General features: G+C 34.2%; 1 protein-coding gene and 1 non-coding gene across 4 annotated transcripts in view; both read left to right on the top strand.

Moving 5' to 3' along the window:
• Window positions 1–16,320, top strand: part of LOC121735849 — a 274,574-nt gene that overhangs the window by 208,663 nt on the left and 49,591 nt on the right. The gene's annotated exons all lie outside the window — the stretch shown is intronic.
• On the top strand, window positions 504–642 carry LOC121736296. The gene has a single exon (XR_006036992.1). It is a non-coding gene; the product is annotated as a U4 spliceosomal RNA (small nuclear RNA).

A 16,320-nucleotide genomic window follows, 5' to 3' on the forward strand; every position in this document is an offset into this window, starting at 1 on the left:
CTTTTGCTGGAATTTGGTATGGAGACACTAAGTCTCGGGAACTTTTCCAGTACATAGGCATAGGATACTTTTTATCCGGGAAAACTGTGTGGTTCCTTCGCGATAAACAAATTTTAGCGCAAAGGAGTTCCGGAATGCGGGCCCATCTAGTATTATAATATTCGTAATAATATTTTGATTGTTGACAGCATGATCGAATCGCCACCATTCTGTCACGGTTCGTTTAGTATACTTGTTGTTACGTCATTACAGTGCTGGCATCTATTTCGGAGATTCGCCACGCTCCTCCAGTGTAGAAATCGTTTCACAACTTGCCTACGGGATATTGGAATCGAATAACACTTTCGCCGACTCGGTATAATATGAACTCTGAAATTACACGAGGTTCAAGTTCGAGTTTAGTTCCTCCTGCGCCCGCTAGATGTCGCTCTCAGGACGCTAAATCGCGCTATCGCTTGTCCGACAGTGAATCATGACTACAGTTCTTCGGAGTGTTTCAAGTTAACTTTGCGCAGAGGCAATATCGTAACCAATGAGGTTAATCCGAGGTGCGATTATTGCTAGTTGAAAACTTTACCAATACCCCGCCGTGTGGACGTGAAATACCGTCCGCTATGGCAATTTTTGAACGGCTGTAAAGGCCAAAAAAACGATCAACAGTTAGAACTAGTATTAAATAGTAGTATATTAATTAGTTGAAAATCTGTCTCATGATGAAATATTAAAAACTATATAAAAAAATTATTTTGTCGCTCGGGAACCGTACCTATCGTATGTCCTATTTCTGGGCGCCTAACATGCGCCAACGAGAAAATTTTGTCTAAGTACATGTTTTCTCGATGTTTGATGGTTTGTCTCTTCATATCTCTATTGACCCTAACATGAGTCATGACATACTTACATTTTTTCTCGTGCAGATCTGTCGTCAAAATAATACATTTTTATCGAGTTTTGTCGAGATTTTGACATTATGAGAAGAGTAGTTTTTAACTACACTCGAGAGTCGAGAGTGAGATATCTCATCGTACGCATGCAGGTTGAGTCCTGTGCGTCTGCACAGGACTCAAACTATCTCCAGATTGAAGAGATAACAGACAGACAGACGCACATTCGCGTTTTTATTAAGTATGGATAACTGCTAGGTAACTATTAATTTGCTATTGTTAACTTAATTACTCTTAATTAAGGAAAATTCTCACACACTTACTAAAATAGATTAAGACGGTCTCAAGATAAGTAGGTGCATTGTGTAAATCACTTGGATGAAACAAAATGCGGTTAGCAATGCGCTAGCGAATCTGTGTTGATTCGCGCAAATTACTATGAAACCGCACATAAACTGTGCAAGCGATAATGAACTTTGTTGCCTATCAAGTAAGGTATGTTTTGGTCAAACAAAACAAAGTGGTGTCGTCAAACTGTGCAAGCGATAATGAACTTTGTGTCTAGTAAATAAGCGTTGTTTTGGTGGGGTAATGTCGATGGGGCTGTGGGAAATAGGGATTTGACAGATGGAATTGCGGTGGTCTGCTAACCCATGGGCCGTGGCTATTGATTCGATAACGGATAGTTAGGTGTCCGTTATCGATACTTATGGTTTATTGTTTACAAATCGAGTGAAATGACTATGGATATTCGATGTAAACCATAAGTATACAGATTCTGCGGTACTTAATGCAATCTCTTGGAGACCTTAAATCATAAAAATTTACTAAGATAAATTGGGAAGAAATAATTTATTTGGATTGCAGTTGCTAAATTAGGTAATCATAAAATTATTATTATAGTTCAGGATAATTTTGACCAGCTCAAAGTGCAAACTGCAAAGTCGTAAACATGATTAATATAAAATTGAAGATCATCATGAAAAGATAAAATAAAAAATAAAAAAAAACTAAAGAAAGTACAGCATTATAGCATAATATAATGTAGCAGAAATATAAAAAGAAGCTTAAGGAAGAAATATAAAAAGAAGCTTAAGGAAGAAATATAAAAAGAAGTTTAAAGAATGTATTTAAAAGTGAAGAAAAAATTACCAAACCGTTAAAGGCTTAGAGAAATCCTGAGTACCTATAGTTTCGACTCCTAACGAACTATTGACATGGCATGGAAACCAAAGTTCTGACACCAAATGTGTAAATCTAGCCAATTAAGGTGACACTGATGGAACATCTGTCACGACAACGACTACGATTCCCATACTAAATACAGAATCGTCACGATCGATTAGATCGAAATGTGCATCCGGGAGCACAGCACTAGTGTCACTGTTTTTATAAAATTTAGGGGTAAACGAGCAAACGAGTCACCTGATGGAAAGCACTGTCGCCTATTATTGACAATGGCGATATCAGAAGAGTTGCAAATGCGTTGCCGCCCTTTACGATTCCCGAATCCCGTCATTACTAGTTGTTTTTTTACCGACGCAAACTGACGTGTTTTGAGTTTGTTATTATCAGGACCCTATTACTGAGAAAACGGTCTGTCCGTCTGTCTGTCTGCCTCCAGGCTGTATCTCAAGAACCGCTATAGCTATACTTCTGAAATATTCACAGATTGTGTATATCAGTTGCCGCTATAACAACAAATACTAAAAACAAAATAAAGTTCCCATACAACAAACGTGATTTTTTGGCTTTTTTGTTCGTAAGCCATAATGGACACAGTTCATCGACATCAGCTCGCTTTATGATAAGGGTAAACTTCATTTTTACAGTAAACTTTATGATATGATGATGGGTCATGGCCCATGGGACTCATACACACCCTAAAATATTTTCACTTTGCTTAGTTATTAATGTATACTGCTCACATCATTCATGATCAACACAGCTTCACAATCATGTTAGCAATCTTGGTTGTTCATCATAAGCTCAACCATTAGAAGGGCCTTTACATGTGAAGATCCAAGATCCCACCGAATTTGTGGTATATTTGTTTAACCCACAACTGTCTTGTGTCCGGTTGTGTGTTTGGTTTGTTCAATTAAAGCTAATGAAAAATTCGTGATCGTTGTATTAGATCGTTTAAAATCGACAGTAGCTTACAATTCTTTTAGGTTGTTATGTTTTGCCAGAATATGATGAAACGAAATCATGTTTAGTTTGTAACTTGACATTATTATATTTTACCCAGAGTTAGTTAACCCAAATCTGTGAAAGTGGACTTAGAGGTAGATGTTCAAAAAAATATTTTTAAATCCCTCAAAAATTTTTCAGTGAAGTGCATGTACAAGTTTTAAATTTGTACATGCACATTGCACATAATATGATGGGTAAAATGTAAACAAAATTTAAAATGTTATCTACAACTTGTACATGCATTTCACTGAAATTTTTTTAAAATATTTTTTTATTTTACTCTATCTCAAAAAATCTATACTTACACCAAACAAGTTAGCTATTATATTTTGCCTTCGTCCGCCAAGACACTCTTTTACTGAATCCGACGAGGACAAAACACTAAATAACGTCTTAAACTATATTTACTAGTGATAGGATATTTCTATTTCACATTCGATTATCGATTTATTGAAAACCGTAAACGGATTAGCTGTAAATCGATAAAGTGCATCGATCGTTCTCGGAACGCGTCGTAGTGATGTGCGTGATGGTTTATCGATATAATCAATTAGCCCGTTATTTATAACGCTACGAACCTTATCTGAGGTGGTTTAATATTCAGTGATTCTTGTAGGCGGATAATGGCCGGTTCGAATGCGATGGATATCATTTATTGCCTTGTTAAAATGGCTTTTAATCTGTGTATTACATTAATTTTGTTCGGTCAAATGTAAGTAATTCTGTTTTTGCTTGTATTGTCTACAGAGTGTAATAAAACAAGGTGATGATACTTAAAATAGATAGATAGAAAATGTAAAGGTAGCTGCATTAGCTACCTTTACAGTGAACTCTATTTAAGGGACACCACATACACACCCTAAATTACTGTCACTCAGCTTCGTTGCACCCTGTTTATTCGAAATTAAATACTATGATATTAAGATCTTTTGAGCATTAATGTTTTTTATGTATGAAAATATCGGATATCGTTATCGACAATTTTAAATTTATCGATAAAATTGTAATTTTAATTTGTTCAACATGTGTGGCGGCGGCCTAGTAACGGCATCTCAACTATGGACGACATGTGACCATATTAAATAGATATGATTTTTATAAGTGCTTGTCGCAATGTAACTGTACTTAGATTGGATTTGCGGTGAGTGGTGCAAGTCCGTGAAATGAGTCGTGAGGAAATATGGGAATTGGTTTGGATTTTAAAACCTCACCAAGCGTGTTGATCTTATTTGGATTTTTGTAGGCCTTATGTTGTGCAAAACTTATGTATGTACTGTACTTTTGTCTTCGGGTTTACAATTATCCTGGGATTTTTTAAAGAATTTCTATACGTAATTTGTATGAACAAAATATCTCAAACTATCGATTCAGATTATCGAAACTTTTCACATCCCTAAAATTGCAAATCAAGGATATATTTTTTCTGCTAGTAAAAATCAAGTAATATAAAAACTATTAATTTATATATCATTTTATTTAGTTTAAAGTTTTATTTATCGAAGTAAATTCAGACAAGCAGTTAGCCTTGGTATGCTAAATAAGTACTAGTAAAAAATTATGCGGTTCATAACTCATAAGCGTGCTTAATTGCAATTAGTACTTTTTACTAGTATTTTGCGAATTTTTGTTACAGAAATTCCAACGATCTAACATTGCAAGGCGTTTTATGAAACTCTTAGTACAAAATGCCACGGGAAACATTTACATTTTCCCTCAAGAAGTAGTAGAAGAAACACCCAACATGATGAAATTAGCTAAGAATCCTGAAATACTTACATTACCAAGAGGATTGAATCCTCTTGGTAATGTAAGCATTCAAACTTGATCAAAATCGGTTTAGCCAATGCCAAGATCCACGGACATCACAGCATACAAACTTATAACATCTATCTCTTTGAAGAGTGCTGTAAAATGAAAATGAAATAAATGGTTGCCATCCTATGAAAACTTTCTGTAAGCCTTGGGTTTGGTTATTACTTATTAGTACCATTGTAAGTTGTAACATAGCAGAATAGCATTATTTAACGCCTGTTTTTTCTGAGGCCATGGCATCGCCCAGTGCAAGCTTACAACTTGTAACTTCGTCCCTTCGTTTTTTTTTTTTGGTAAAAATGCTCATCTTTTTATGTTTGCAAATATACAGGTGTGTTAAACATTTTTAGCCGATCCATTTTATTAGGTTTCCTGTAAATATTAATTAGAAAGCGTTCGCGTGATTTAAGTATTGTGTTACAACTTACAATCACACCTCGCACAAGATAACTCGAAATACTATTAATTGAATTTGACTTTCCCTTATTATGTCATTTGCTGTCGCTCGTGTCGCCGCCTTCCGTTACGAATTACGATTGCTTATCAGAATTAACTAGGTACGTAATGTTTGGGTAAATAAAAAAAAAACGAATAAGAACTCAGTTGCGGAGCAATATTAAAATATTAAGATGGGTTGACATGTCTTACAAAAACCCCTATAGAAATAGAAAAAAAAGGTAAAAACGTCCGAACGTTGGTTGAAGATATAGAAAAAAATTTTCATATTATAATATTAATATTAGCAAGTATACTTGCTAATATTAATTTTTACATAGCGAATTACTGTACATACATAATACACGGCCCCGCTTGTCAGTTGTCATATTCTGAAACTTTGAGAAACCTTGAATAGTTATAAGTTATAACTTATTATATGCGTAAATCCATATTATATTAGTAAAGGATAGGCTGACTGCAATCGACAACGATCATTGTCGATAATCGATATCGATTGTGATTTGTGCATAGTGTAAACAGCTGCGCAATCATGATTGATTATATTATCAGGACCAGCGATGCGAGCCCTAGTATATCCAACAACCTGAACGCGAGCCCTCACAAAGCTCGGCTTTTAGCTAGTCTATCATAATAAAATAAATAAATAATAAATAAATAAATAAATAAAATAAAAAAGCCTTTTATTTCTTGCTTATTACAATTACAATTTGATTTGATTTGAGTCTATCATAGCGCAACGTAAAGAGACATTTTTGTTTCACTTGTATATGTCGCAGCCGACTGGTTTAAATAGCCGTTCCATCAAACAGCTAGCCCTTTGACTGAACAACGCCATTCAATCACACGGCTATACGTCGTTTAGCCGACTTGTTGACTACAACGTCCAACACTACAGCTAGACGACGCTTAGCCAACTGGTTTGTTTTTGTTTTGGCGGGGGGCTGCGCCCTCCGAGCCCCCCTTTTATTTGACGGCAGTCGCCGGCTGCTGCCGCAGCACGCTCGCTGCGCTCGTTCGGCTCCCTCTGTGTTGTGGTCTAAGTTCTAACCTAACCTAACCAACTTTTAGATTTTCTGGATTGTGTTTGTTTTTGTTTTGACGGGGGGCTATGCCCCCCGAACCCCCCTTTCGGGAGTGGCTGCGTCCATCCATTTCATAATCCTGTAATTTTTCCTCGAATATTTGTTGAAAATTTAATTCACTCGTATGTGCCTCCACAATTTTTGTCTCTTTAATAACACTTGTAACTTTTATTTACTACTTTCTTTCCGAAAAACAACCACAAACACCAACAAACACCTGCTAGTTGACGCCATATTGTAAATAAAACGGACCTAGCGCCGCAGCGGTGCGCGCTAAACTACTTCAATTAGATGGCGGTTTTTGAATCAGACAGACACTACAGAGTGTTGAACGATTTGAGCGACTAAAATATTCAATATAAAAGCTAGACGTGTGATTGAATGGCGTTGTTCAGTCAAAGGGCTAGCTGTTTGATTGAACGGCTATTTAAACCAGTCGGCTGCGACATATACATATTATTTTCTGTTTCAGCTAAATATAACTATGTAGTTCTGGTAAATTAATCTTTCATTTTATAAAACGTGACATCAATTTAGTTTGCCTCATTAATTTCGGGAATCGGGTAACAAAGAGCATTTACACAATAATTTAGATCAATTAAAATAATATTATTGTTATTAAACAAAGGACTGACCTCTTTTTAGCCGTCAGATAGAACACGTCCGTAAAGATAAACGCTGTAAGATTATAGTGCCAAATGTTTTCTACACCTGTCAACATTTGAAGACAGTAATGACACCATAATGATACCGATTGCGAGTCTCCTAAGGTATTTAATAATGATCTAGTTCCGGGTGCTTTGACAGATCTTCCTATTGAATAATTGAACAGTCTTTATTATGTATATTTTGGAGTCTTGTAGTTCGTTTAAGACAGATTTAGTTTCTATTTTATTTCTTTCTTATTTTTAATCATTAGATATTATGAAAAACAAAAGAAATCAAGATTCTTTGGTCTTTTTCTGCCTAAAATGTCACTTAAATTGATTAAATCTTATAATATATAAAATTCTCGTGTCACAATTAGGGTTGCCAGTAGTGCTAGCACGGCGACCAGCGGAAATGCGAAAGTATGGAGAAACTGTGGAAATAAACCTAAGGTGCCGTTCCGATCTTTTTTCGTTCCGAAAAATTTAATTAAAATGCCACTTTATGACAGACTATAGTCACAAACTGTGGAGATAAACTTAAGGTGCCGTTCCGATCTTTTTTAGTTCCGAATAATTCAATTAAAAAGCCACTTTATGACAGACTATAGTTCTGAAAATTCAAATAATATCCTACATTATGACATATACTATAGTGTGTCATAAAGTGGCATTTTAATTGAATTTTTCGGAACGAAAAAAGATCGGAACGGCACCTTAGGTTTATTTCCACAGTTTGTCCATACTTTCGCATTTCCGCTGGTCGCCGTGCTAACACTACTGGTGAGTCGCGAAAAAATACCGGACAAACCCAAAGTCCAAACGTGTGGGGGGGGGGGGGGGGGTTTGTTGTGTTGTACGGAAGGTCGCAAAAATACAGATTTTTATAATATTATAAAATGCGGTCATTAAATTGTTGTCGCCATTATATACCTTAACGAAATAAAGGTAAAGTAGGAGCTTCTAGAAAAATTAAAATCACCTAAAACTGAGTACCAGTAACACCAACTTTCCTCAAAATCCCGGACATTGTTCGGTCCGGTATGACCGTTTATTTTTTACCGGACAGGCCTCGAAAATACCGGACTGTACGCTTAAATACCGGACATCTGGCAACCCTAGTCACAATTCTAGGGCTGGCAGACTAAAAAACATAAGTCAAAAAGTGAAACTTTTCAGGAACAACTAAAAACTGTATAAAAAAAAAAGTGTTAAACTATAAAATCAACTTTATTGGAACATTAAAATGTTTTTAATGAATACTAACATGCACGTAAATACAATTTGATAAAAATATAATAAAAAGCGATTTTAGTGACTTATGTTAGAAAGAACACTGTGTACCTAGTAGGTACTTGTGACTTAGGTGTATGAGAACAGTAAATCTAATATTATAAACTATGTTTTAGTTGACATTCAACTATTTATTCATCTTCTTCACTATCTAAAATATCAGGGTCAGTATTACGTACATTGTTCATAGAAGGCAAATCTAAATAAAATCTATGAAAAACGTCGGGTACTAAGGAGAGTAAAGAAATCAGATCATCTTTCTTTTCTTTTGATATCGGTAAGGGCTGTACCGATATAACAGGAATAGTGTCAGGTATGGCAGAAACTCGACGTTTCAAGTTAAATTTGTAAAAATTACATTCCGTGTCCAATGTGTCTTTGTAGGAGATTACGCCAAATTCAGAATCATAGCGCAACCACTTTTTATCGAGCCATTTAAATTGTCGCCCTTCTACATCTTTGTTTCTTAATACTAAAGGACCCTTTAACAATGAAGAAAAATCCAAAAAGTCGGAACTGCGCATTTCGACAACTTCAAATTTCTTACTGCTCGATCTGATGAGTTGAATCCAATCATGCGGGTGATAAATCTGCAAATCCGTTTTCTTCTTTTTTTTTCAATGATGCTATGATCCGTGTCCACTTCCAAGTGGCTATGGCCCGGAACCATGAACTTGTGGTCTATGACATCTATGTCTAATTTCTGCAAAGCCCAAGTAAACATTGAACTGACATGAGAATTTCGGTTCTGACCGCCACAAGTATCAGAATAAAATATTACATGTTTTGTATTCTCGGGTACGTATGTTTGAAGATGTTTGAAAAGACATGATGCTATTTGATTAGCTCCTCTAGCAGCTATGGTTTCATACCATATGTAACACACAGCTTTTCCAGTTTTGTTGTCATGGATAGTCAGGTTAAACGTCCACAACTGGCGTTTGTAGAAAGCTACAGAAGAGCTGAGGGCTGGAGTGGGTAAACACTGTTGTAAGTCAAATGTGTAAACTTGCACAGTATTGTCACTTTTATTTACTTGAGTATCACATTTTTTCATTTCGTATGCTTGATCTGCGGCAGTCTTGTGATGTTCATGTTGAGCAATTAGTTCAGTTTTCACCTGATCTTCCTGACATAGTTGAATTTGCATCTTGAATTTATCACAAGTATAACATGTGTCGGCACGGGGCTTTTTGAACGACAATCCTAATTTGTGGAATTCTTGACTATAAATTTTTACTGAAGGTGGACTGTCGCGGTTTTCACAAAATAAATCATACATTTTCGTAATAGTTAGATGAGAAGGCAAGTACTTTTTTGATGTAGTTTTTCTTGTGTAATGGCTCTCGTAGGATGGAAATGACAAAATATGTTCCTTAATTTCTTGCCTTTTTTCATCAGAAATCTTATGTTTGGGTATACTTTTCCCACGGTTATCATCTGTTTGAGTGCCACCTATCGACAACCGTTTTTTCGTGGCAACTGTTTTTATAAAATTATCGCTTTCGCCTAACGTCTTTAAAAGGCATCCCCGACAAATGGGTTCACGCTTGCCATGAATTAATAAAAAATATTTGTATGTTTTCATGCGATTTTTTTGTTGGTCAGGATCTAGTGTGCGTTGTCTTTGAGTGGCCTTGTCGTGTATTTCAATTAAAGATGCCATATAAGTTGTTCTCTTGAGATATGTCCCCATTTGCCAATATTCTTTGAAAATAGCTTGTCTATCGTTCAATGATATACGCTCCTTGCATTTCATTCGACACGTCCCTAGCTCTTTCATTGTTCTGCTGGAAACAACTTTACCTTTTAATGTTTTATATGATTGACCTGTGTTGCGTTTTACTTTCTTTTCTTGTTTCGTAATACGAATACTTTTTTTTGGAGATGTTTCGACCGCACGTGAAGTGTCGGCTCTTCGGTCAGTATCGGTGGATGTCGACGAATCAACTGCTGTTTCAGGGAGTTGGAAATGTGGATCCAGAACAGAATCATCACTTGAGAAATCCATTTCTCGATTAATTAACATGACGCCAGTGTGGCCTGATGATGTGGAAGGCATTGGTTCTTCTTCCGCTATTGTGGGTGTAGATTGCTGTTCATTTCGTTCATCTAAAAATAAAAACATACTGTAGAGGCTAAAAAAATAATTATTTTAATCATTTATTTATGATTTCTGCTGAAACTAAAATGAAAGATAATATGACTTTCTGATTTAAATCAAACATGGCAAACTTACCTTCAACATTTGTGTTTCTCCTCATCACCATCTCAACTAATTTCTTTCCTCGCTGACAATCCATAGTAATTGGGAATATTTTTAAATAAAATGTCACACTTCACAACTGTTCTGTTAACAAATCAGAGCAAAAGTAACTCGACTAGTGTGACCCAAATCACAACAGTTAACACTTCAGTTTTTTGTAAGCAATAAATAATAATTTGAGCACCTACCCTCGAATAAAAAATCGAGATAACACGACGCACTTGACGTTCCTAATAACATAAGTCACTTTATGTGTCCATGAAGTCCATGAGCTTCAAGTGTTCCTTTTAACATAACTCAACTTATGTTTTTTATAACGCCGCAAGATTAATGCGATTCAAGAGGTTGAAAAAGGACGCCACTTAGATTCAAGCCCGAACAAGCGAATATGACTTATGTGCTTTAGTCTGCCGATGTATTGATGTAAATTAATAATTTTGGTACAAAGAAAAAATTTTGTAATTTTTTGACTTATGTGCTTTAGTCCGCCGACCCGATTTTAGTTACCGTACTCTTCCGAAACGGTTTTACTGATTTTTACCAAATTTTACATGCGTATTCAGTAGGTCTGAGAATCAGCTACTGGCTACTTTTTATATTGATAAGTGCATTTTTTGTTGAATAAATAATAGTAAATTATTACAACTCGAGACTGACGGCGACCATTGTTTGTGCGACGGGATAGCGATGGACGTTGCCATGGTGCCTTATTATTTAGTCACTTCAATAAAATAATATGGGCGAAATATTTTATATGGCAAAAAAACGTTTGCCGGGACAGCTAGTGATAATGTAAAAAGTCGAATCCGGCCAAAGAAATGTCGGAGAGAGAAATGTTACTGTGTATTATAATTTTTTATTTTTATTTTTGCTTGCTCGTAAGTAACGAAAGGTCTATTCAATTTTTTTTACAAATCCGATATTGCGCATGTCAAATCATCGTTCCTATTTTTTAACTGAATATTTTAAGCTTATGCAATGGTATCATAGCAACTTTTAATGCGTTATAACGTTATTTATGTGTTATTGCTTTATGCTCTAATTTTAATGGCGCTTTTAATTATATAATAACAACAGATCAGTCATTATTTCACATATAGCTCGAGTGGGCAGCTATAGGTGTCGAAAGGTGATCGTGCTTTATGCAAGATAAAATGATTGCAAGCGAATATATAATTTGTGTAGCTGGATCAAAGTTCATATTTGCATAAAGTTTATAGCATGTTAAATTGTAGTATAGTGGGTGTTTTTAGAAGTAACTAAAACGAAAGCAAGAAAAAGTTTGAAATATTATTTAAATCTGGTCTTTCAAAACATTAAAGTACAGTTTCAGGCTGCAGGGACGTAGTTAAAAATTAGAAAGGAAGGTTACATGTTTTACAAACGAAAGAAAAAAAATAACCACATTACAATATTGTATTAACAAAATTTTAGACTAGCGCCGAATAAAAAATTTAAAAAATCGGCCAAGTGCGAGTCGGACGCACGTGCGCACACGAAGGGTCCTGTACTGTTATAGAGCAAACATAGACCAAAAATTGTGTTTTTGTATGGGAGCCCCCCTTATTTTTTATTTTATTTTAATATTATTCTTAAATATTGAAGTAGACATATAATTAAGGCCTTTGTGAAAATATCAACCTACAAGCCTACCTGTTGCCATTATTGATATCGAGCAAAAAAGGCAAAAAAAAAATAACGTTTGTTGTATGGTAGAAATTAATCTCATTTTATATATTAATCTCATTTTGTTTTTAGTATTTGTTATTATAGCGGCAACAGATAAACAATCACAATACACACAATCTGTGAAAATTTCAGAACTCTAGCTATAGCGGTTCTTGAGATACAGCCTGTAGACAGACAAACACACAGACATCGTAGTCTCATGAATAGGGTCCGGTTTTCACCCTTTGGGTACGGAACCCTTTTTTTATGCGCAAGGGAAACCCATCATGGGTTGGTACTACTAATATTATATTCTGTGTCGGGTGCCCCGGGTTCGGGATGTGCAAAAATGAGATTCGTGGCGTTGTGAAATAAATATTTACCTAGATTTCTTGTTTTCTAGATGGCTGCAACTTTAGATACAAATACAAAAATCGTTAAGTGGGCATTTTCAAAAAAATGTGTACCCCTGGTTTTTACCTTGTCCCTTGACTTCGCTACAGATTATTTGTAAAAAATTACATACTAACATTTTGTAATTTTAATGTAGGAGCAAAAACAAGTTTTCTTTTATTAAAATACATTCACGTTTGTATAAAATTTTATTTAGTATGAGATTTATAAGGGTTTTTAAGTACCGAAACCTATTAAATTCACCTGTCCCCTTCCCAGAAGTTGTAACAAAATCTTTAATAACTATTTTTTTTCTTAAAGTAAGTTACTTAAAAAACATATGTTAGATTCCTAAATACTTAATGTATCAATTGTTATTTCTTGTTATTGAAAAATCTAACATAATTTAACTACAAATTAATTAAAATTATAATCATGAAAAAACAACCCGGCCGGAATGTTCGGTTTAGTGACCGTTTTTTTTAGTTTTATAAACATACTACAAAAATATTTTCGGCACTAAATGATAGCACTATATTTCATTGTACATCGAGAAACTTCAATTTGAATTTAGTAGTTAAAAATCTGCTACAAGACGCGGACGCAGGTTGGATGGTTCTTCAGGAACGGTTTATTTGTTCAGATAAGTGACCATATTTTGTAAGCATTATTATACTTTCTCCAACTGTTTTTACTGTTGACACGTTGCAAAATTAGCTTAGTATTTAGTAAAAAAAATGAAATTGTGATAACTATTATCGGTTATTTACAAACACTTTAAAAGTAAAAGAAAGTAATATTACGTGACTTCCGACTTGTGACTTTTCGTATGGTCACATATAATGGAACGGACAAGTCACAACCGGCGGAAAGCATAAGGCTTAGTTCACATTTTAAATAAATTATTTTTTTATTCACAGATTTTATTAAGAAAATTGGTGATTTTTAAACTGGTACGATTAACGTACAAATATATTTTTTATTACTTATGTGTTAAGGTGACGCCGCGTTAAAGTAAAAAACCGTTTTGGATATGTTTTAGATTGCTAGTTTTCTTTGCATCTAGACATCGGATTATATGCATTGCATACTTGCATATGCAAATGCATATTATAATGTCACTTTTTAGGCGATAGTGCATATTTTGGCAATTTTGCATATTTCGGTAGTTTAACTTCTATGGGCATTAAGATGGCAATCGGAAAATGTTGGTAGACAATTATTATTGGCGTATAATAAATAAATAAAAACTAAAAAGGCTTTATTTCAAGAAATTAAAAATTTTGATTTTATGAAATTATAAAAATTGGCGCTTTTATTAATGTCACTACCGGAAAAGTCTTAAAAATAATAATAAATTTTAATATTAAGTTACTTTTGATTGATTGATTAAATACTGACAATGAACTTTAATTTTTTTAGCTTTAGTCATTGCTGAGAAAAATCGATATCGCTACAGCCAAATTATAAAGGCGTCGACTTTACTTAACAATAACAAATATACTATTTAAAATTTAAGTAAGTACCTAAAAGTTTTATTTTTTTTTAATAATGTTGATTTTATTTCCACTACTTTTCTATCAGTAAAGTTGAAAATCATTTTGTGTCGTTGATATTTGCAGATTTATAATAACTAGACATCAGATTATATGCATTTGCATACTTGCATATGCAAATGCATATAATGTCACTTTTTAGGCGATAGTGCATATTTCGGTAGTTTAACTTCCATGCAATTGCAATTCAATCCGATTGCAATGCATCCAAAAAATGCATTGCAATCGGAAAATGTTGGTAGAAAATTATTATTGGCGTATAACAAATAAATAAAAAGTCTTTATTTCAAGAAATTAAAAATCCTGGATTTTATGAAATTATAAAAATTGGCGCTTTTATTAATGTCACTACCGGAAAAGTCTTCAAAAAAATAATAAATTTTAATATTAAGTGACTTTTGATTGTGCATATTTTGTGCATATTTTCACCATTTTTCGTGCATATTTGCATGGATATTTCGGCACTTTGATCGTGCATATAATCCGATGTCATTAATAACTTAGGAATTCGTAGACATGTGAACACATCTTTATGATTATGAGATGTTCGTCCCTCTAATTAATGAAGTTAAATCTATGAATTCAAAGAATTTTTTACTTTTATAAGTAGTGCAACAATAAAAATGTTTAAAGAAAAGGTTTTTGTGTTATAAAAACTTCTTTATATATATTAAATATTACTTACTCATATAAAAAAATGAAAAATAACCTAGTGGATAGGTCACATAGTCACACTATGGATTAAAAATAATTGCTACTCTTGTTGATCCTTGAAATTATCAAATTTTTTTTTAATAAACAATTAAATATGCATTTCATTAGATTAAATTAACGAAGAAATCCATTTATTGCTGTATTTTTTTGTATTAAATTATATTTTACATTTAATCGCACAACGGAATCTGTTTCGTCGAAAATTCGATTTTGTTTCAATAATATCAGAATAATATAACGTTTTCAGCGTTCTTTTTAACTTATTCCATTAGTTCAATATTTTTCCTTGTATATGACATTCAAATAAAGGTAAATAAATGACCTTAAAAAATATAGACATATTTTTGCAAGGGTACACGTTTTTTTGAAAATGCCCAAGTACATCAAAAAAATGTAGTCTCAACAACAGCAACGAATTACAAGTACTGTATTATTGAACAATTCAGACAATACAGTCGTGACTGGCTCGGAGGCTGTGGCTTCCATCTTGCATAACCTTGTTACTTGCGCTTTGTATGTGAAGGAAATAGCGCTTATGGGCCGTACCAACTATCAATTTTAGATCCCGACAAAAAAGGTTTCGTACCCCAGGAATTCTCAACAGCCAATTCTGAGACTTAACACCGGGGAGTACAGTTGAAAATACTTTAATTTGGAGAGAAGAAAGACTAGAAAATATGTTACAATTGCGGCTTTCAAAAGTGATCTTTATAGTAATGGGGATATAGTTTAAAATGTGTCGGTTGGAGCGTAGAATTAGAATCGTGCTTATTGAAAAATGCCTCGATTTGCCACGCATAATGTTTTGCCGGTCTGATTTTCGATTTGTCGATAACAATACATAATTATGTGTGATGTATGTACGCCTTATAAGACGCTGGCCCGGCTTCCTAGTTGTATGCCAGCTTTTTGCACCCATACAATTTGATATGCTCGTACAAATTACGCCATAAAAAGCACAATCATCTAGCTATTTGAATACTTGAATAGCTTAATTTTGTATAGCTTTTGGACGAAAAAGCTTTTCTGTTGTGTGGTGTAAGTTGCGACCTATAAAATATGTATTAAGTATAAAACACTAGATGTTCCACGCGGCTTCGCCCGCGTAATTTAGGAATTTCACGGAAACCGTACATTTTCCGGCAAAAAATAGCCTATGTCCCTTCACGTGGTCTATTCTTCATGTGTGCCAAATAACATAAAAATTGCTCTAGTAGTTCTTAAGATAGTAAGCAATTTCATATTGTTTTCCCCGTTTTTTTACATTTCCACATGTTTGCTCCAATTGATCTTAGCTTAATATTATATAGCCTATAACATTTCTCGATAAATGGGCTATCTAACACTGAA

The sequence above is a fragment of the Aricia agestis genome, chromosome 18 (genome assembly GCF_905147365.1).
Source record: "Aricia agestis chromosome 18, ilAriAges1.1, whole genome shotgun sequence".
NCBI lineage: Eukaryota > Metazoa > Arthropoda > Insecta > Lepidoptera > Lycaenidae > Aricia > Aricia agestis.